The 23373-nt window shown below is 36.8% G+C and overlaps 1 pseudogene; it reads right to left on the bottom strand.

The window, feature by feature from the left end:
• Positions 1–15020: 15020 nt before the first annotated feature.
• LOC149255635 (calmodulin-like protein 3 pseudogene) lies at positions 15021–15661 on the bottom strand (annotated as a pseudogene).
• Between the last annotated feature and the right edge of the window lie 7712 nt (positions 15662–23373).

Below are 23373 nucleotides of genomic sequence, written 5' to 3'. Positions count from 1 at the left end.
TCTTGAGGTCAAATTCCTAGGTCTAGGGTTTTGGTCAAATATGTTTACAAGGTCATGTGTCTGAAAGTCAATGAGTATTCAGCAAGCCAGAGGGATGATTGTAAAGGTTTTTATCTGGTACAGTTAATTTTCACCTTGGATTTAAAAACTCTGTTTTTAAATCCAAGGTCATTTTTCAAATTTTTGTAAAAAGTGATGAAATTTCAAAAGACTTCAGCGGACAGTATGCAACCCTGGTCCCCTTGCCAAGATCCCTCAGATGATCTACCTGCAAAATGAATCAAGCCAAAGCACTAAATGAGTAAATTTCAGGACAAAGGAAACCAAAAAGTCAGTTTTATAAAGTGTCAAAGAGAAAACATTAGAAAGTGGGTTTGAGCATGAAATTTTTTCAAATAAAACCTATAAAGACCCAAACTCCCTCCTTGCACTCTCATTGTGCATTCAAAACCCTTGCAAGAGAGATTGGGTGAGCTTCCAAGCGAATTTGAGCAAAACTGGTTGAAATCGGGGTCAGGACAGGCGCGCGACCCGTCAGGCCAGGCGCGCGACCTGTCAGGCCAGGCGCGCGACCCGTCAGGCCAGGCGCGCGACCCGTCAGGCCAGGTGCGCGACCCGTCAGGAGGCTGCCCGCAGTGCATTTTTTCAATGGGCGCGACCCGTCAAGCGCGCGCGACCCGTTGGGCGAGGTGCGCGACCCGTCAAGCTGCCTCCCTCCAAACTCATTTCAAAATTTGCTCAAGCCCCTCTAACTCATCAAATCGATTGAGGTAGGCTCTTTAAACTTGTGAATGGTTGCTGGTTAGTTGGAAGACATCATGAGTGTATTTTTAATGATCAAATTGTGCAAGAAAAAATCACTTCATATGGTTGTATGTAAATTTGTAAAAAGATGCTAGGGTTTATTGTTGTTTCATTGTTTTTCCCCTTGTAATTATTCTCTTCATTCCCATTTCATTTTCCCTATATTTCCATGTCAATTTCCCTTTTAAATTTGTAAAGAAAATAAACCCTACCCCTTTTCCCTTTAAAAATAAAAAAAAATCACGTCCTAACCCTATCTCTCCTGATGCCCAAGTAAACATATGAATTTGATGATGTATATGCAATTATGTTTACGGTATATTTCCCTAAATTCCCTGCTGTATACATGTTTTCCCATTTTCCTCGTAAAAATGTCCCTCCCCTAACATTTCCCTTATGTTCCTTGTCCCTTTGAAATAGCATATAAATCAAATTTTTACAGGCAGAAACAGCAGTACAGTTTGTCCACTTTGCTCCTTAAAACAATGTCAGAAGCCGAAACTTATGAGCAAAGTGATGACCAGTCATCAGCCTCAGAGATTGAGGTACAGAGGAGGCCTCATAAGGGTGGTAAGGGTGGACATCATAAGTGAGAGGAGCCCACTTCTTTGGCAGAGTTACAGGCCTGTCCTATGGCAGTCACATGTTTTCAGTATATGTCTTGTTATGAGTTCTGTGAGAGGATCTCTCGGATTCAGCACCACAGAGAGTTGGCTCGCCTATTTGTTTTACACTTGCATGATGGACATGTCAACCTTGCAGGGGTGAACTTTACATTGACACTCGAGGTGATCTCACATGCCACAGGGATACCTAATGTTGGGGAGGTGTGGAATAAGCGCAAGATGTTAGATAGTGTTCACTTTGAGCCTTTTGTCCAGCCACCATTCATGAGACATTTGGCAGGTGTGTTTCCATTCAGGTTTCTCCGGAGCGAGTATGCTCCCATGATGAGGCTCATTATGCATTATTTTACCTGTGAGGGCAGATTTTCACAAGTATATTCATATCATATTCGCCTCTTGATGCACTTCACCCGAGTGAGGATGATGAACATCCCTGTTTTCTTCTATCATAACATTCAGAGGATGGTGCCCATGTTGCAGAGGAAGACCCCGGCACAGCAGTACAGGAGCCTTTATCATTATGGTTTGATTCAGCTAGTGGTGTTACATCAGTTGGCTCAGCAGGGCATCTCATGGGAGGAGTTCATCTCTCGTGAGTTTTTCACAGCACCATCATCGCCACATCCTGAGGTTATTCATGAGGAGGGAGGACCATCACAGCAGTATGACATCCCTGTCACTAGACATGTCAGCTCCTCACCTCTGGTTACCTATCAGAAAGGCCCAAGGGCCTTATTTGCAGCAGCGCGGCGAGTACTATCTCCACAGCAGGTGGAAGGGGTCTCGCCTTCTTCATCAGCTCAGCGAGTGTTATCTCCACATCAGGTGGAAGGGGCCTCGCTTTCTTCACCAGCACAGGTACCAGAGAGGGGCAAGCAGCCCATGATTGATGAGGGGCCATCAGGAATTCCAGATACTGAGGTTATTGATCTTGAGGCCAGTTCTCCTAGCCGAGAGGCAAAGGAGATCATTCAGCATCTCAGAGCTGAAAATGATGTCTTACAGAGGAGATTAGAGGGTGCACAATGGACCATCACATACCTGGAGCAGCGCAACAAACAGTTGGAGGAGGAGAAAGCACTTGATGAGCTATGGAGGATTCGTAGTGACCGAATCTTGAACCGAAGAATACCCGGTGATCCATTGCCCGCTGAGCGAGAGTCCATGCTCATCCAGGTAAATTCACACTTAGAGAGGCTGTTGGCTAAGGCTAACCAAGAGAAAAAATTGCTGAGGAACATGAAGAACCATTATTGGGCGAGAATGCATGTGTGCAGGGCCAAAATGAAGATGTTTCAAAGGTGGTTGACCGAGGCTCTAAAACGGAGAAAGAGGCCAAATCCCCTCCGTATCTTGGTTGAGGCTTCACTCAAGGATCAAGGCACTAAATAGCCTAGCCACAGCACAAATCCCAAGAAATTTTGAGAATTTTGGGTGAATTTTGGCATTTTTTGGCAATTTACAGGTTTTTGCTCATTAACGGGTCTCACCCCCCGCGCGACCCTTCATCAGGGCAACTCCTTTTGACCAAAACTCAGCATTTCCAGATTTTTCATGCAAAGTTACATATGCTCATGGATGGACTTGAGATTTTGTGAAGTTTTGGGCCTCCAGAAAGTCAAAAAACATGCAAAATTTGACTTTCTGCCACTTTTTTGAACTGCAGAAAGCTGTCTTGGGAGAATTGATTTTTGACAGGGCAAATGAACTCCAAATTCAAAAATTCCAGTTGGGTTGGAAAGTAGACTCACGGACCTTTCCAACAAGCCCACTTTTGCTCAATTTGGCCACTTGAAAGTGCCCCAAACATTGCTCCAAACGCGCGCGACCTGTCAGGCAGGGGCGCGCGACCCGTCAGGCAGAATTTTTCAAAAATGCACTGTACAGCCCAGAAAACGCAGATTTGACTCAGTTTGACTTTTTGGGGTGAATGATGATTCTCTTTGATGTAATTATGGTACTTTTTAGACACTTTTACTCTTATGTAACATTTCTAGAAGATTCATTCATGAAAAGGGTAAATATTAAATGAATGAATTGGTTTCCAAGTTTATAGAGGCAAGTTGTTTTGACTGCCTAGTTTGTAGTGCTTAGTTTAGAAGTGGTTGAAACAGCTCCTAGGATAGTGAGCTCGACCCATGGAGGCAAGGAAAGAGGTTAGATCATCTATATTATGTACTTTCTTGCTCATTTTCATGGTTGGACTCTTGAGGGAGCAGCTATCATTGTATTATTCACTGTATCTCTGCAATTTTTGGCTAAGGAAGACCAGGGTTTTGCAGTCCTCTTTGGGATTCTTGTGGACTCATGTGTTGATGGTGTGTTTCTCAATGTTCTTGTAAACTTGTTATGTGATTCATCTCCTTTCTTTTACTTCTGCACATTAAACAAATGAAGTGTTAAAGTAAGAATTCATGCTTGCCATGCTCTGCTTTTAAGTTTGTTTAATTTCAATGTTTTCTACTGTCTAAAGAGAATTCAAAGTTATTGTTTGCTCTCTTTAGCTCTCTTCCTTTCATTCCTGATCATCCACCTCAAATCAAAGGCATCAACACTGTCTCCTACCTCGCCCCAAGGAACCCCCTGCAGAAACTGTGTCCAATCCCCGCACCCAAAATTGCCCTCTCCTCAATTTGACACCAAAAACCCAAAAAACCCCAAATCAAACTCTTTGATCAGTTTACTAGCCTAAAATCAGTGTTACCTTATTGGTCATCTCATCTATTGAAGATTTTACGAGATAGACCGGAGAGAGCCTTCTCCTGCCCCGTAGGGCTAGCTACGAGGCTAAATGGTTTGATGTTGCCTTGAGGTTTACCTTTCTCAGCCTGAGGTGAAATTTCAAGCGCTAAAAGATCCTTTCTCTCTTCTATGGCCACAACAATGGCCTCAAACCTTACTGGAAAACTTCTCAAAACTTTCTCAACTATTATTATTTCCTCGTGTTTCACCATGAGATCTGATTTGGGTAACCAACCAACTTACATGTGTAAAAAATGAGTCTATATTCTCAGACTATTTCATACAAAGTATGTTAAAATATCTCCTCAACATTTGCAGCTTTGTTGTCTTGAATTTTGCCATGCGTTGGTAAGCTATCTGGAGGGTCTCCCATACTTGCTTGGACTTCGTTGTTGCTGTAACCCTTGGGAAAATACTTACATGAACTGCTTGGAAAATATAAAATAGAGCTTTTGAATCCTTCTTCCTCTTGTCCCTTAACAAATCTTTTTCTTGTTGAGATAAGTCATTGTATGTTGCTGCATCTCCTGGGTCTTGAAAACCATTCTCCACCAAATTCCGAATGTCTTGAGAAGAAAACAGGGCCTTCATTGTAATAGCCCAATAATCATAATTTTTTCCATTAAACTAAGGTATTTGAGAATTAGTCAAGCTTGTGCTTGATGTTGCCATTTCTGAGCATAAAAAAAACTTTCTACCTGCTGGTAAATATGATAAAAATAATCTTCCCTCAAAACAATTCTTAATGCTAGTAAAAGCACTTGTTTTTACACTAACAATATTTAATCTGCTCTGATACCATGTTAGAAATATTTAGGAAATTTAATTTTTGCGGAGGGGTAGAGAGCTATGACTTTCGCGAAGCTACTTTTTGGTAGCTAGCTTTGCACACCGCGAAGCTGATTTTGTGCAGCTACCTTCTCGCACAGCGGAGCTGATTTCGCGTGCAGCTACCTTTGCCCACCGCGAAGCTATTTCAGAGACTTAATGAATAATATTCACTCACGGAAAAAATAACAAAGTAGGTTTGGAGCAACACAATAAAAACTTAGTATTAAATTCTAAAACATGAAAATACATTCACATGAGGCTGCGGCTCATTCACTAAGTAAAAACTAAAATTTCATGCGGAATAACACAGTAAAATACTGTAATTGTTGTTTTCACGCGCCAACCAAAATTTTCTCCACCATTTTCTCTCCAGAGACTTGTGCTCTCTTTTTCTCTAACCTCTCACTCTCTAACCTATTACAAAATGAATTTTAAATTCATATATAACTCAACATACGATTTTAAATTAAATTTATGACAGAGCAAAGTAATTAATATGATGTTGTTGTTGAGTGTTATCAGAATCATGCAGGTGTTTCTGGAGTGTGGGAGATAGTCTCTGAATGAATGCTTGCCCATATATATTTACCAAAGTACATTGATTGCTTTAAATCCTTGTTGTGTTTCAGAATCCATCTTCAAACAGAGACCCAACCTGCAAAAATACTTCTAACAAGTATGACTGCTGTCAGACTGTTTATTGCGGTGGTTGGGATTATTATTTCCAACAACAAAAACACTTTTAGCCTTCCGTTCAAATTCCTCCACCTCCTTAGACCACTCCATATCTAGAATACTCCACCTAGCTTTTCAAATAGAGTTTCTAATTGTCAGCCTTGATTTTGTCACTTAGGATCTCCATGGTGTGTTAATCCAACAACATTGGGAATGTTCCTTCGGAAGCCAATAGTTGCAAATGAATAACCCGGTGCTTTCCCCGAATGTTGTTGGGTAGAGTTGAAAATTAGATCGGATCCATGCTAACAATACAAATATCATACAGTAGTTAGTACATGTTCTGACCATTGGCCATAGAGTAATGTTCACTGGAGTCGTTACATTCTTTTCTAAGAATATGGCGACAGGCTTTGGGACACGTATTCAACTGAATTTCTTTAAATATGACCGGAATTTCCATAATTTTCTAGGAAATTCCTTCGGCGCGTTAGACTACGGCTTCTCTCTCTGTTGGTGTGATCATTTTTCCCTTGCTTCTCGAGACAAGTAATGTGGTTTGTTGTACAGCGAAATGTCATTATTATGGTGTTGATTGCAATATGTTTTCTTGCAATAGGTTGCTCTGGCCTAGGCCTACAAATTTATGTCGGTGTTTTAAGTTTTAGTATGGATTTTAAGATTCAACACTTAATAAAACTTGTGATTTCAATCAATTCTTATAAATGTTAGAGAAATAAGACAAAAAAACACCTACTCAAAAATTTCAAAAAATCACCTTAAAAAAACTAAAAAATTATACATTGAAAACTTCTATAATACTCAAATTTTTTAGATACTACATTGCTAAAAGTAATAATAGAAAAAACAAAAATGTGAAAAAGTTGCATTACCGCGTTTTATTCCAATGCATTAACTTTTGGTTTATTAATTTGTATAATGCTCTTTATCATAAATTAAAAAAAAAAAACCCTAAAGTTCACACCTTTGAAATTTTATTTTTAATTTGTTTCATGTTCTTTATCAATACGTCAAGGCCCTGCCTTCACACAGTGAAGAGACTCGAATACTGTCGTATTTTTACCCATAGAAGCGACATGGCTCGGCTCTGCCAAGGGCTGATGTTGTTGATGCAAAGCGGCTGTAAATCACACCTCCTAAGGGTGCCATAACGGAGAAGGACTTTCAGTGTAATTGGAAGACGAGCAAGGGGAAAAGCCCAATTTCGAATCTGTGGAGAGGGCGTGGATTATCTAGTCTATTCTACCAATCATTACTTCCACCATTCTGACTAGTTTCTTAGTCTTTCACCTTCAGCCTTCTCCATATTTTTCCGTTTCTTTTTAGCCCTATGTGGTAACGGAAGATGTTTATTGACAGTCACGTATTCACAAGGCCGTAAATCTTCAACCTTACTGGTATAAGGTTTATACTCTTCCCATTTTATTCCTGCACACAAAGTTTTGAAACCTGTATCATAATTCTCAAAGATCAGTTTCAAACCATGTCCAGGACCACCAAATGTATGCCCGAGTAAGCAATGTCTACTTCTTTGAAGCAAATACTGGCACTTGCTGAATCACTTTCTGTAGAAGTAAGTCTATATACCAGTCACATATATGCCTTAACCTTAAATTATGTGGTTGAATAAGAATTTAGTATGGGGTTCAGCCTGCTTTTGTGGAGAAATGTTGAGCTGATTGAATTTATTGAGGTTAGTTGAAATAATGTAATGCTTACATTAGTAAATTGATAGATTGGATGGTTTAAATTAAGTAAATTGATAGATTAGATTGATTGGTTATAAGAATTTGTTGAGAGATTTTTCCAAATAAATTTTTTTTTATCTAGAATATCTCATAAACACTATTTATATGCCTTATAATTTGGCTTTAATTACAATATATACTCTCTCTTTTTAATCTGAACACCCTATCTACTCCAATTCTCCAATTTTCTTGTTGGTATGCGCATGACTCCTCAAGGGAAAGCCCAGAAAGATGTGAAAATTGTGATGCTTGAGCCATTCTAAATAATTAGATTAGCATTTTTATAACGTGATTTAGAGTGCGAGATCAGATTTATTTATTTGTAAGATTTCTGTGTGAGAGAGATGTTGCAGTGGTTTCTAGGTCTGCCTTTAACTGCTACAAAGTTTGAAGCAATGTGTCTGTGCTTTGGACTTGCAGATCGAGGGAGACATCACTGTATCTGCTAGTATTCACTGGACATGCCTAGGAGGGGATAGGTTCGAAGGCCCTTGTAGAGACCATCATCCAGGACCTGCTAAGTCAAGTGAGGCAGCGTTGGTGACGTGTGTCAAAAGACTGGTTGCGAAGTTTATGTGGTGGGCAAAATCATTTCAACTCTTGAAAATCCCAAGGATGCGTGTGGGCAGAATCATTTCAACTCTTGAAAATGAGCGCAGACAATAACGCACATATTAAATGTGTTATGTGTCGACATGTCTGCTGAAATGAAAGAACAAGGCATCACTTCTTCTTCTACGCCATACTCAGGTGTGTCATATTTTGTCTGCAAATCGCACCACCATCCTTCTTTTTCAAAAGTTTGTAAGTGCGCAACTACGATCCTGTCAAAACCAGTGACATTCAGGTGGAGCGTTGATCCTTACCCTTTCATTGAGGCTTACAAAAAATATCTGCAAGTGGCTATTGTAGTCGCTGACCAAGATGATATATGTCTATGATTTTGATTCCGAAGGGATTTCAGTGTTTATGTTTTTTCAGTAGATGTGCGCTGATATGGAAAGGTCAGCAGTTTGATGTACGTGGCACTGTGGCATTCGAGTTGCCATCATAGTCGGATGATTTTACCAGTGCAAAAATTATTTCAGTTATCCAATTGTTCAAAAGGGTTGTGATTCACAAATCACTGAGCTGAAAATATTTTTTTTCCAATGAAATTACTAACCTAACCTGCTAGTTGCAAGATGTAAACACAGAAAATGCATAAAACAAGAGAGAAACAGATATACGTGGTTCACCTAGTTTCGGCTACGTCCACAGAGAAATAGCTAGTCCTTATTTTATTATATTATCCAGCAAACTGAAGAGAGACAACCTACAGCAGATCCATTGTAACACGCTCTTTGCTCTCAATCTCCTCTCTCTTCCTCACTCAAAATACAAATATACATAGACGCAATACAATTCCCTCATATATAGTGAGGGGTTGCCTTCTAAGGCAAAAAACCCTAAATTAAAAATAACTTCTACTGTCAGATCATCCGCCTAATGAACGGCCCAAATTGACTAGAAATTACTAGACTTTTACAAGACAATTTTACATCTATTTTTAGCTTCGGGGGTGCTGCCCTCAAACCCCCGCCGGGGGACCATTGGTCCCCGGACCCCCCAGCCAGGGGGGATTAGCCCCCCCCCCCCCCCCCCCCCCCCTGGGACCCCTGCGAGGGGCACAAGTCCCCCCCGCACCGCCGTGCGTGGAGGGGTGTACAATCTTCCTGGGGTATACATCCGGCTGAAACCTTTGAATACAGAAGATAATTAGGTTCCACACCCAACAATCTCCCACTTGGAGACTGATTATAGCAACTCAACCGCTGCTTCACTTTCTAGACAATGACTCCACTCTGGACCTGGTTGTTTCTCATCTTATTCATCATACTTGAAGACCAATTGAAACTAAGCATATTCTCAGTTTCTCCCTGGTTACAACTTTTGTTAGCATATCTGCAGGATTTTGGCTAGTGTGTATCTTTTCCAGCTTCAATTGTCCATCTTCCAATGCTGACCGTATGAAATGGTACTTGAGCTGTATATGTTTAGTCTTGGAATGAAATGCAGAGTTCTTTGCAAGATGTATGGCACTCTGGTTGTCACTGTATAACCTGCCCAACTCCTGCTTCTTACCCAATTCATCCAAAAACCTTTGTAACCAAATCATTTCTTTACTATTCTCTGTAGCAACAACATACTCTGCTTCTGTTGTTGAAAGTGCAACAACACTTTGGATTTTTGAAACTCAATTGACAGCTGTTCCACCTACAGTAAATACATATCCTGTAGTGTTCCTCCTGTTATCTCTGTCACCTGCCATATCTGCATCAACATATCCCTGTAGAGCAATGTTTGAACCACCAACGCATCATGCTTGATTTGTGGTACCTCTCAAATACCTGAGAATCCACTTCACCGCCATCCAATGTTCTTTTCCTGGATTGTTCATGTACCTACTTACAACTCCCACTACATGTGCAATATCAGGCCTTGTGCAGACCATTGCATACATTAAGCTTCCAACTGCTGATGTGTATGGAACTTTAGACATATGAGCCATTTCGTCCTGAGTCTTGGGACACGCCTCCTTAATTTGAAATGGCTAGCCAAAGGTATACCAACTAGTTTTGCATTCTGCATATTAAACCTTTTCAACACTTTTTCTATGTACTCACTTTGAGACAATGTTAATTTGTGATTCTTCCTGTCTCTAGTTATTCTCATACCAAGGATTTGTTTTGCAACACCCAAATCCTTCATTGCAAATGAGTTTGCCAATTTCCTTTTGAGCACATTTATTTCCTGCATGTTAGAACCTACAACAAGCATGTCATCTACATACAAAAACAATATAATATAGTTGTCATCCTTTTACCTTTTGAGATAAACACAATGGTCAGAGTGACATCTAGTATAACCTTGTTTAGACATAAACCTGTCAAATTTTAGATACCACTGCCTTAGAGCATGTTTTAAGCCATACAAGCTATTCTTCAACTTGCACACTAGTTTCTCCTTCCCTTTTACCTCATATCCTTGTGGCTGCTGCATATATATCTCTTCCTCCAAATCCCCATGGAGAAAGGTTGTCTTTACATCTAACTGCTCAAAATGTAAATCTTCAGCGGCTACTAGAATTAGAATAGTTCTGATTGAAGTCATTTTCACAACAGGAGAAAATGTCTCATCAAAGTCTATACCCATTTTCTATGCAAACCCTTTCACCACAAGTCTAGCTTTATACCTTTTTCTACATCTATCTTCTTCCTTCAACTTGTAAACCTATTTATTCTACAATTTTTTTTTACCTGCAGGCAACCTGTCTAACTCCCAAGTCTAGTTATGTGCTAAGGAGTCCATCTCTTCTTTCATGGCTTGCTCCCAAGTCTAGTTATGTGCTAAGGAGTCCATCTCTTCTTTCATGGCTTGCTCCCAAGTCTAGTTATGTGCTAAGGAGTCCATCTCTTCTTTTATTCTTGGTTGTTTCTACCTGCGCTGCTTCTTCATAACATTCTGGTTCACCAGAATCAGTTAACAATACATAATATAATGAAGGAGAGTATCATTCAGGGGGTCTACTTATCCTGGTAGATCTTCTAACACCACTTTCAGGTGTTTGAGGTGCTTGTTGTTGTTGTGGTTGTCGTTCTAGCTGTTGATCATTATGATTTTCAGACACCATCACTTTTCCTGTGATATTGTCAATCATTGTGCATTCTCTGTTTTCTTTTTCCTGTTTCTTTTCCTGTAACTGATTCTTATACAAGACCTTTTCATTGAATATTACATCTTTGCTCTTAATGATTTTGTGATTTTCATAATCATATAAGCGATAACCATAATCATTAACACCATATCCAATAAAGGTACATTTCTTTGATTTTGCCCCAAGCTTTGTTCTATTTTCTTTATTAATGTGGACAAAGGCTTCACAACCAAAAGTCTTTAAAAATGAGTAGTTTACCTTTTTACCTGTCCATGCCTCCTTTGGAATACCACCATCCAAGGAACTTGAAGGCCCTTTGTTTATTAGATAAACAGAAGTGTCTGTAGCATCTGCCCAAAATTGTAAAGGCAATCCTGTATGCAATCTCATGCACCTTGCACGCTCCATGATTGTCCTGTTCATCCTTTCTGACACACCATTTTCTTGTGGTGTTCCTGGAACTGTATTCTCTCTGCGAATTCCATTGTCTGAATAGTACCTATCAAACTCTTTGCTGCAATATTCACCTCCATTATCTGATCTAAGACACTTCAACCTTTTCCCTGTCTCATTTTCAACCAAAGCTTTCCATTTCTTGAAAGTATCAAATACATTAGATTTATTTTGAATACAATAAATCCAGGTTTTTTTGGTTGCATCATCAATAAAAGTAACATAATAACGAGAGCCACCTAGAGATGATACCTGAGCAGGTCCCCATATATCTGTATGCACAAGCTCTAATTTTTTGCTCTTCTTTTTTTTCCCAACTCTAAGGAATTTGACTCCCTTCTGTTTTCCATAAACACAAGTTTCACAGAATTTTAAATCAACATGCTTCAAACCTGGCAACAAATTTCTTGAGTGAAGAATCTGCATTCCCTTCTCACTCATGTGCCCGACCCTATGATGCCACAATGTCGTATCTTCTCCTATAGAGGTTAAAGCATTAACAGAATTAGAAATACCATTGCATAAATACAATGTACCAACCTTTTCTCCTTTCGCTATTACCAAGGATCCTTTAGTGACCTTCCAGGTTTTTTCTATGAAAGTATTTACGCAACCTTCACCTCCCAACTGCCCTATTGAAATCAGATTTTTCTTCAGATCTGGAACATGCCTTACCTCCTTTAATAGCCATTGATTTCCATTTTGCTATTTTATGAAAACTGTACCCATTTCAACGACTTTACAGGGTTTATCATCACCTAATCGAACATGTCCAAAATCTCCTTGAACATAATCATGAAAATGTTTCCTATCAGGTGTGGCATGGAATGAGACCCCTGAATCTACCACCCAGGCATCAATAATATTTTCTAATGAAAGAACCAAAGCATCTTGCAACACATCACCTGTTACATTCGCTTCATGATTGCTTTTTTGCTGCGTGTCTCCTTCTTTTCCCTTCCAAGACTTGCAATCTTTCTTCAGGTGTCCTTTCTTCCTGCATTTCCAGCACACTATCCCAGATCTGGACTTGGATCTGCCTTTTCTTGACTTACTGCGATATCCTGGGCTCTTTCCTCTTTCCATTTTTCTTCCCTTAGTCTCTATAGTGAAAGCATTACCTGGTTGAGCCATACATGAGAGTCATTTGTTGGGCATGCATAGTAGTGGATTATAAATTTCTGTAATGTGAGAACATGTGTGTGCAATATTATAGCATTGTACTTTATTGTCTCTATCATTCAGTTAGTTGGTCATGTAATCGCAATATTAGGTATGTATTGAAGAGTCATATTTTTAGCCATTGGTCTTCGATATAATTTATATAGCCATGTGATATGTATATGAAGCTTTGTACTTTCATTTGGGTATAGTTGGTTGAAGTCTCGGTCTAGTTTGTGGCCTCATGCATGTGGCAAGGAGGAAATGGTGGCAGTAAATCCTCTTGAACAACATCTTGGATGAGATGTTTGCAACCCCAATACATGTTCAAGGGGAGTATGTTCAACATAAAGAAGGCATGGTGTTGTCTTTGTTTGCATGTGGAAATGATTTTACTTGATTCTAATGACTATCTTGCATATGTTGGCAGCTGATATGATTTCATTAACAAAAAATTGGTATCACTCTTTTGTATTTAGTGGTTTCATCATAGTGCTTCAGTGAAAATTTGACCACCCTTTTACATTGATGTCAAAAGGGGAGAGTATCACAACCACTAGTAGAGAGTGAAGACCAATAAGTTATTAGTGATTAAGATCAATTTGATGGAATAGATGAAGGTTTCCATCAATGCCAAAGGGGGAGAATGTTGGAAACATAGTGTTGGCATTAATGTCAACCCTGGAGCAAGTTGTGTTAGCATTGATGTCAACATGGTTAATGACCATGTGCATAAGTTTTCTTGATGATTGACAGAGGTATGATGAGGTTGTATAGGTACTATAGGTGCCTAAGGAAGTGTTGAAGAAGTAGAAGCAATTTCTGGGAAAATAAAGTTAAAGTTTACCTAGTTATAAGTAGTGGCGTCATTTTCCTCGAGTCACAGAGAGGCACTTTCCTAGTGCTACGATATGCTCACATTATTCTTGTGCATTTTTTTTGCATGATGGTAGTCTGGTGCTAGTGGCACTCTCCTGTAGGTGGAGAAAAGACATCCACACACAAATCCATTGTAATTTCCCAAGGTAGTAATGTAATAGTGGAATGGTTAACTTGCCAACGTAGAGTGTGTGAGCATGATGATTTATTTGACTATGTCATAGTGGCATTGATCTAGTCTACTCATTGATTAAAGCTTAGTGGTTGATTTGGTTAAGGGAGTGGATTGCATTGATCATATTGATCTAGTATGATAATTGACTTGATCTGGTCATGATGGTATGACTGCATTAACGATTTGAAGCACTAGATATTATGGTTAAATGATCTTGGAATGTATTTATCCAAAGGTTATATTTCATGAGGTGTGATGGTGTGATTGTGTGTGAGATCTAATGAAAAGTTGAAAAGCTAGTGCATGATCCTTGTGCAAGTATGAAGAATATTTCCTGTAGGTACGACCGCAACAATTTAGACCTGATGATAGAGATATTTATGAATATATTATATGTATGTCTAGTGTTGAAGTGTGTGCTTGTCAATGTGACAATGCACAATATAGGATTGGTTGTTAATGCAATGAAGTGGCTATGTTGTAGAGTGCATATGACAAAGTATGGTTCGTTGCTGTGAGTGAACAAAGTAGAGTGTGTGGACTCATAGCATAAGACCTTGATCTAGTGCATTTGTAAGAGTGTTAATGTGTTGAGATAGAGGCTCGAATGTTAGTTGATGTGTGTTGGAAGGTTTGACAGATCATTTTCTAGTGGAGGAGTGTGCATGGGTTAGAGTTGTTGAGATAGAGGCTCGAATGTTAGTTGATGTGTGTTGGAAGGTTTGACAGATCATTTTCTAGTGGAGGAGTGTGCATGGGTTAGAGTAGCTATGTTTATGTGCTAATAGTGTGTTGTAGAAGTGACATCTTTATATTGCAGGAATTTTTTAGCTTCTTCAGCGTCTTTAGATGGTTTCAGCTTCTTGGGGGTGCATCTTTGAATATAGTCTAACCACCACCTTAGTCATGGCAGTCTAATAGCACTACCTCATTATGTAATTTTATATCTTAAAGATCATATATATAATTAAAATAGCGTTCAATAAATGAATAAAATAGAGAAAGGATACCACGTTCTTATTTTTCTATATGTGATATTTGGGATGTCAGTTATTTTCAATTTTTTTTTTTAAAGAATTGAATAGAAGTAGATAAATAAAACCAGTAATATCAGATCTACTCGAACATTTCAAAATTATTAATTATGATATAAATAATTTATATCGATAAGAAGAAAATTTCCAAATTCAGATGAGCACAGAGTGGAGTCAACCCTGGCTCAAAATATGGAGCCGAAAACTCTAAGATCTCTGAGGATCAACAGGGATCTTACATGTCATCATGTTCTTGAATTCAAGAAAATCCAAGAGCCCGTTGGAATCCGAATCATATGTACATATCATCTTCTGGCAGTTTTCTAGATTTCCCCCCTCCATGAATCCCAGATTACAGAGCACCCGTTGAAGCTCAGTGGAGGATATGAAGCCGTCCTTATTGATATCATAGACCTTGAAAGCCTCCATCAAATCCTCACACCCATCCCCATTGCCCAATTCATCTTCTGATCTGGTATCGTCCAGAAGAAAGTGACAGAGCCCAACAAATTCATCAAATGTTAAGCTACCGTCTTCGCTCTGAGACATTTGTGCAACCACACATTTTAAGTCTTCTTCTGAAATATCGATCCCAATCCGACTCAGGGAGCGATACATCTCAGTTACAGTCAGCCTGCCGTCGCAATTTTCATCGATCGTTTCATACAGTCTGCGAATTTCGTCGATATCAATAGAAAGCGCCATTAATGCTGTAAATTATCCGGAGCAGCTATTGCGAGAAGTAATGAAAAATGCAATGCCAGATTTCCCAATATATAGGAGAAAACTGATCATTATTTCATAGGCGATATCGGCTCCTGGGCTCTCCTTCGAGGTAACTTGGGAGCAATAACAACCTCATTATGCTTCTAGTGACCATTGACGGCGTTAGGAAAATTGGGGAACTGAAATTATGAAGAAGCTTCTGGAAATTATGACGAAGCTTCTGGACGGATCGCGCGCCGTCGATCAGATGTTGGGCTCTGACGGTCTACCAAATCGTGTGGAATGGAGACAGTGAGAAGAAAGAAGATTCTGGGAAACTCAGCAATGGAAGTCACGCAGAAGTCAGCGACTCTGCACGAGGATGGCCGCTGGTGGAGCCCAAGAGAGTAAAGGAAAAAACGGATGGATCCCAAACGTCAGCAACTCCACGCAGGCATGCACGCTTCGACCAGGCGTTCGCGCGGACATGTGCGCAATAACAATCTCATTCCGCTTCGGCGTTAGGGAAATTGGAGAAATGAAATTATGAAGAACCTTCTGGATCGATCGCGCGCTGCTTTCGCCCACTGTCACACCGTCACTGTAATTTATGTCATAGATTTTATAAGTCTTTCTTCTAAATATGAATATTTGCTGTAGATCCTACTCCTTGAGTCACTTTGAGCTTCTTTAGATGGTTTCAACTTCTTGGGCGTGGAATTGGGCTTGAGGCCTTCGTATAGGGCTTATGCCTACATCCCCCTAGCGCTTGCGCTTTTGCTACCAAGGCATAATGCACCAGAATGGAAATTTCTAAGTTGAATAGCTTAACCACAACAACATGGGACTTTGGAGGAATAATGCTGAGAAAACTTGCAAGGTATAAAAACCAAAGGAATCTATAAAATAAAATGAGGGTGGGAAAGGCCAATGTATAGAGAAGAGAAAATACAAAGGGCCAACAGATGAAATTATTTTAGCAGGGCCTGGAGTAGGGCCTGGAATATACTAGGAGAAACCATAATCTTGGCCACAACCTAACTAAGTTGAATTTGAGACCAAGCCAATGAATATCCACCGATAAGAAACAAAGCCAGAGAATAAGATTAATGATCCATACAGATAAGACAATACCCCGAATTTTCCAGCCCATCAAACCTAGATTGACAAAGTCTTGTGTTCAGAAGGAAGAAAAATGTCATAGGTTCCTATAGCTACTAGCTTTGAAGTAGCCAATGAAGTGCCGGAATTTGTAATATCTCTCTATCCAAAGGTTGATTCATGATCATTGGTCAGCTACCAAATTATGTGCTATAAACCTCCAAACCTAGAGACTATTATACCTTGCATGCGAGCGTATGTTAATTCCAATCCATTGCAGATGCTAACAATCATGCCCACTTAAAAGCCCAAGAATTAAGCCAGGACTCTTATAATTTTCCACCACACAAAGACCTTTATCTATCAAAGGCCTAATGGAATTATCTCACCTGTGGTGGGTGAAAGGTCCAAGCATACCAGAAAATATAGGGAGTAAGCTCTCCCATTATAGAGGATTCAAATGAAGGAAGGATTGATATTGGAATGGGGATAATGTATGTAGTTCGTATGCGTGTTGCACAGGGAGGGTTGGCCATGCCACCCACACCTTTGAATGTTGTGGGAAGTGATGAGGTGGCAGACTCCTTTTGAGCTCCAACATCCTATGAATAAACACCTCGATCAAGGGTATTTATAATAAATTTGAAATTAAAATAAATTAATATTAATTATAATTCTATAAAATTTATTTAATTAGTCGAAATATTTTATTTAGCTAATATATAAAATGGTAGAAAATTAATTTTATAATAATAAATTATTTGTGATCATAAATTATAAAGAAATAGTGTACTAAAAAAATTTAACACAAAAAAATTCACTATAATATCTAAATTGAATAAAGTTTTTCTTAATTGTGCTCTACAGTCCAATGTAAGATGACGTTGGAGTGGTGTAAGTGTTTCTAAACATACAACTTAATTAAAAAATAATAAAAGGTTAAAAATCATATAAAGCCGAGTATTGAGTAGTTGTTGTAATCTTTGTAAATGAGTATAAACATTTAAATGTTGGCTCAATAAATAATAAAAAGTTAAAAATAATAAAATTTGATTTCTTATATGTAATTTTGTTTTTATTAATAAAATTAGTGACAATTTTTTAAATAAAACAAAACCATTATATACATATTACAATAAGGTATATAAAGTATAAATTAATATGGGTAGTCTAACTTATACATGAAATAATCATTTTCACCTTAATTCATAAAAATTGGACAATACAATTTCAAGATTTTTTGTTATTTAAAATACATTTTTGAATGCATAAATGGATAACCATTTTCACTTGAATTCACCAAAATTCGACAATACAATTTCAAGATTTTTTGTTATTTAAAATACATTTTTGAATGCATAAATGGATTTAGCGCCCTTGAAAACCCTTGGGGCACTGGAAGATTAAACTATTTAAACTCAAGTTTTTAAATTTTTTTATAGAATTTTGATTAAAATTAACCAGAAAAATGGTTGTGAAAAAAGGTAATTTCATCTATAAGTTAGACTACGCCTAAATTAATATCCTTTTTACCGTATAAGTTAAAATATTGATTTTGTAACCATACTTAATTTAATTAATAAGCACATAAAAATTTAATACTTATAATAAATTTACAATATAACAAGATTCTTAACTATGGATATTCACCTACGCTTTACCATGAATATTATTAACTTGTGACTAGGCTTTGTTATCATGTCCACATGTCCAAAAACCATAACTTGTTTCATAATCTAAATATTTTATTTTAATTTAATTTTATAACGTTTTAAAAATAAATTTAAAACAAAAAAGTTATAATTATTTTTGAGATATATTTAAACTCCCTACCCTCACTATTACTAAAATTACCTTAGATAACCATATAAGTTTAATCAAGGTTTTAATGAAATTAAAAATGGGAATACTTTTAGACTTAAAGATGTGAAATTTGTTATAAATATTATTAATAAGAATCAACATATATCTATTTCAACTAAGAATCTATCAAACAATGAAAGAAATTAAATTTCTCAAAACTCAAACATTTCCTCAAATTTTACATTAAAAAAATTTGAATTTTAAAAAATTTAAATTAAGATAAATCTAAAGTGTTTTGAAGTCAATTGTAATAATGATAAAATCTAAATCTAGAAATACCTAAACTGATGCCATAAATAAATAAAATAATACAATAAATAAATAAAAAACGTTTTAAAAATAAAAATAATATAATATTATCAAAATATTTAACATGATATTGGATCAATGTTTTTCTAAAAAATTTTCACTTATTTATTTATTTATATGAAATTGGAAAAAATCTTCCAAATTAAATGCTAAAGGTATGTTCAATTATCTTTTTCCTGGGAACTTTTTCATCCTTAAAGTTAAGACGGCAACCACAAAACATAAAACCAAAAACACAAAGGTTAATAGCATGGCACAGAAAGTCAAACATTAATTATTTTATATTAACACTTCACAACAAAGCGAGTGAGGTTGGTTTAAAGTCGCCGACACAGCATCTTACCTACTTCGTTTTACTTATTCTAGTTGTGTTTAGCTTAATTGTTTTATTTATTTGAGTGGTTTGTTTTACTTATTCTACTTGCGTTTAGCTTAATTGTTTTATTTATTTGAATGGTTTTTATTTGAGTGGTTTTTAGTGAAATTTTTTGGATTTTTTTGGTTTTTATTTAATTTTGACAAAAAACTATTGAAATCATGTAATTTCTACCTAAACGAAATAATTTATTCACCAAATAAAAATAAACAAAAATAAAAACAGAATTCACATTGCTCAAATCTAATTGTAAATGTTAACAAGTAGTTTTCAAAACAAAAATATGGATTCATCAAAATCAAGATGGGTTAGAAGAAACACTTTGCCATTTGGGTTTGCAACGGGACGACTGGAACGAGGGCCGGATGCACTACCATTCCCTGTGACATGGATTTTTTGGACTTTTGCGTTAGCAGCGCCTAACCAGCCATACATAAGGTATTCAATGCGCTGGGAGATGCACGGGACATAGCCCACTAACACGCGAATTGCGTAAGAAACACTTTGCCATTTGGGTTTGCAACGGGACGACCGGAACTGGACTGAGGGCCGGATGCATTACCACTCCCTGTGACATGGACTTTTTCGACTTTTGCGTTTGGGTTACAAGAAACTCTTTGCCATTTGGGTTTATAAACGCAAAATTATATTTATGTTATTGTTTACATCATTTTTTTTTGTCAACACTGTGATTCACAAAATTCTGCTATTAATTAAAACTAATTAAAAATATATATTATTTTTGTTTTTATTATAATTTAGGTTATTTTTCAATTTAAAAAATAAAATATTTTATTAACAGAGAAATGCAAAATAAGACATCATTATAAAATATAATTATAAGTTAAGTTATAAAATATAATTAAATAATAAATATTTATTTGTTTATGTGAAAGGTCAAAAACATTTTTCTAAATCATCTCACCATTCAAATTATCTGGAAAGTTTTTGGCTCTTTATCGCTATAAACACTAATGTTTTTACCTCTTCCCCGTCACGTGTAAAACTCATCCGGAGAAGATTTTTGGTTCTCTATTATTGAAGATTTTAACTAGAGTAGATTCATTTTAATCTAAAATTTGCAAAAAGGTTTGAGCGTGGATAGATTTGAGCCTTCTAAATATTTAAGGAATTTAGATGAGGATGAATCTACTCTAATTTTTTTTTATATATATTAAGTTGAGTATAGAAAGAATGGCACATTTCCTTTATTTTTAGCATCACAATCAAATATATTTTAATCATAAGGAAAAATTTATTTTCAATTATTATATATATATATAATTGATATTGAAATATTTTCAACATAGGCATTGTAATATTTTATTTATTGGTTATATTTTCCACGTTGAAATGCTTTTTTTTTTAGTTAGCAGAAGGCTTCCTATTTCAACTTAAGGTGCAAGAAATGCTTATCAATAGTTGTAGTGAGTTAGAGAGTTTGTTCAATTGCATTGACTTTTAATAAATTTAAAAAATTTGATGTCTGAATGCCTACCAATTTCTTAGGGATTTTTAAAGCATACCTAATTTTATAAGAATTGCCTTATATCTTGGTTGTAAAGGATAGAAACTCTTCAACACTTAGGTTTTTTATCAGACTTGGGATTCTTAAGGGTTAAGTAAAATCAAAATTAATAACCAACCTAGATCCATCTTAACCCGGATCTATGATCTATCAAGCGCCTCAGGGATCCAATCTCATGAGGTGATAACTCTTTTTTGAGTGCAAAACTTGAAGAAAGGTTTGCACCTCGAGATATTTGATCCCTCTCGGTGCTTGACAGATTCGGGTTAAGATGGATCTAGGCTAGTTATATATTACTATATAATATCTATATTCATATCTATGTTTCTCTTTCTTATGCCCTCTCTCTATCTCACACCCCAAATGGACACACTCTCTCTCCCTCCCTCTTCCTCTCTACCTCTCTCTCATCCCCTTCTCTCCTTCCTTGTCTCTCCTTCTCTCTCTTAGTCCTATCTCTCCCTTCCTCTCCTACCTCCCTTTGTCTCTTCCCCCATCACTCTCTCTCTCTCTCTCCCCCCCATCTATGCCTCTCTCTCTCTTGCCCCTCTCTCCCTATCTCTCTCCCCTCCTCTTCTCTCTCTTCCCTCCTCTCCTCTCTCTCCATCTCTCCCTTGTCACTCCCTCTCTCTCTCCACCTATATCTCTCTATGTCTTTGTTATTTCCTCCCTCTCTCTCCCCCTCCAAATCCATCTCTCTCTCTCTCCCTCTCTCCTTCTTTCTCTCCCCTCCCCTCTCTCTTCCTTCCTCTCTCTCTCTCTCACCTCCCTCTCTCCATCTCCCCGATCACTCTCTCTCCCTCTTTCTCTTCTCTCCAATCCTCTCTCTTCCCCCATCTCTCTCTCTCTCTCTCAAACTATGTTACTATATCCCTCACTCTCTCCTTCTCTCCTCCTCATCTCTCTATCTCTCTTTCTTTGTATCTTTATCTCACCCCTAAACATACTCTCTCTCTCTCTCTCTCTCTCTCTCTCTCTATCTCTCCCTTGTCACTCCCTCTCTCTCCACTTCTCACTCTCTATGTATTTCTTCTTCCCTCCCTCTCTCCTCCTCTCTTGCAATTCCTCTCTCTCATCCTTACTCTCTCTCCCTTTCTCTCCTACCTTCCTCTCTCTTCCCCCATCTCTCTCTCTTTCCACCCTCCAATCCTCTCACTATCTCCCTCCCTCTCTCCTTCTCTCTCTCCCCCTCCATCTTTGTGTCTCCCTCTCTTACCCTTCTCTACATCTCTCACTCATCTCCCTCTCTCTCTCTTCATTCCTCCTCTCCCCTATCCTTAAGTTTATCTCTGTCTTTCCCTTGTCAATCCCCGTATCTCTCCACCTCTATCACTCTATATTTGTTCCACCCTCCCATATATATATATATCTAGAGTTAGTATATAACATGATATAGTAATATATATTATAATATAACAAATTTAATATTGTATTAATCCAAAGTCATTAAATTTAATAATATTAATAATATAATATATTAATATGAATATTAGTTTTAATAATAATAATAATAATAATAATCTTTTAATATTAATATTAGGGTTAATAATGTTTTTTTGTATGGTATTAATAATAATTTGGCCCATGGTATTTGGTCCATAGGCCTCACCTAAATAAAACCTATTTTTTGAGTGTTAGTAAGTATAAATAGGTTTATGGAGTAAATATAAAAAGAGGTTTTGTTTATTTAATATGCCTCTAGTTTATTTATACTTATATTTATTTATCATATCTTTTTTATTTAGCATGGTATTTGGCCCATAGGCTTGGTATATAATTAGATGTTGATTTCTAATACTATTCGATATATTTTTATTTATTTATCATACCTCTTTATACCTATTTTATATTTATTTATTTACCATACCTCTTTTACAAATATGTTATTTGTCCCATGGTATTTGGCCCATAGGCTTCACCTAAATAAAACATATTTTGTGAGTACCTAGTATGGGGGTAGATCTCACATAAAAAAGTGATGTTTAACATTTAACGATTTTAATCTAATGTCGGCCCTATTTAAAAATCAATCTAATTATTAGTACGTATAAACACAAAATAAATTTAAAATATAAAGAGGATTACAAAATATTTTATTTAGGTGAAGCCTATGGGCCAAATACCATGGGACAAATAATTATTAATACCATGGGACAAATACCATATTTATAAAAGAGGTATGGTAAATAAATAAATACAAAAGAGGTATAAAGAGGTATGATAAATAAATAAAAATATATCAAATAGGATTAGAAATCAACATCTAATTATATACCAAGCCTATGGGCCAAATACCATGGTAAATAAAAGAGATATGATGAATAAATATAAATATAAATAAACTAGAGCCATGGTAAATAAAAAAAACCTCTTTCTATATTTACTCCATAAACTTTTTTATACTTACTAACACTCAAAAAATAAGTTTTATTTAGGTGAAGCCTATGGGCCAAATACCATGGGCCAAATTATTATTAATACCATACAAAAAAAAACATTATTAACCCTAATATTAATATTAAAAGATTAATATTAATATTATTATTATTATTACTAAAACTATTATTAATATTAATATATTATAATATTAATATTTTTAAATTTAATAACTTTTGATTAATACAATATTAAATTTGTTATATTAT

The sequence above is a fragment of the Pinus tabuliformis genome, chromosome 7 (genome assembly GCF_031772625.1).
Source record: "Pinus tabuliformis cultivar Carrire ecotype Pingquan chromosome 7, CPIR1, whole genome shotgun sequence".
Lineage (NCBI taxonomy): Eukaryota > Viridiplantae > Streptophyta > Pinopsida > Pinales > Pinaceae > Pinus > Pinus tabuliformis.
This window is presented reverse-complemented; position numbering and strand designations above follow the sequence as displayed.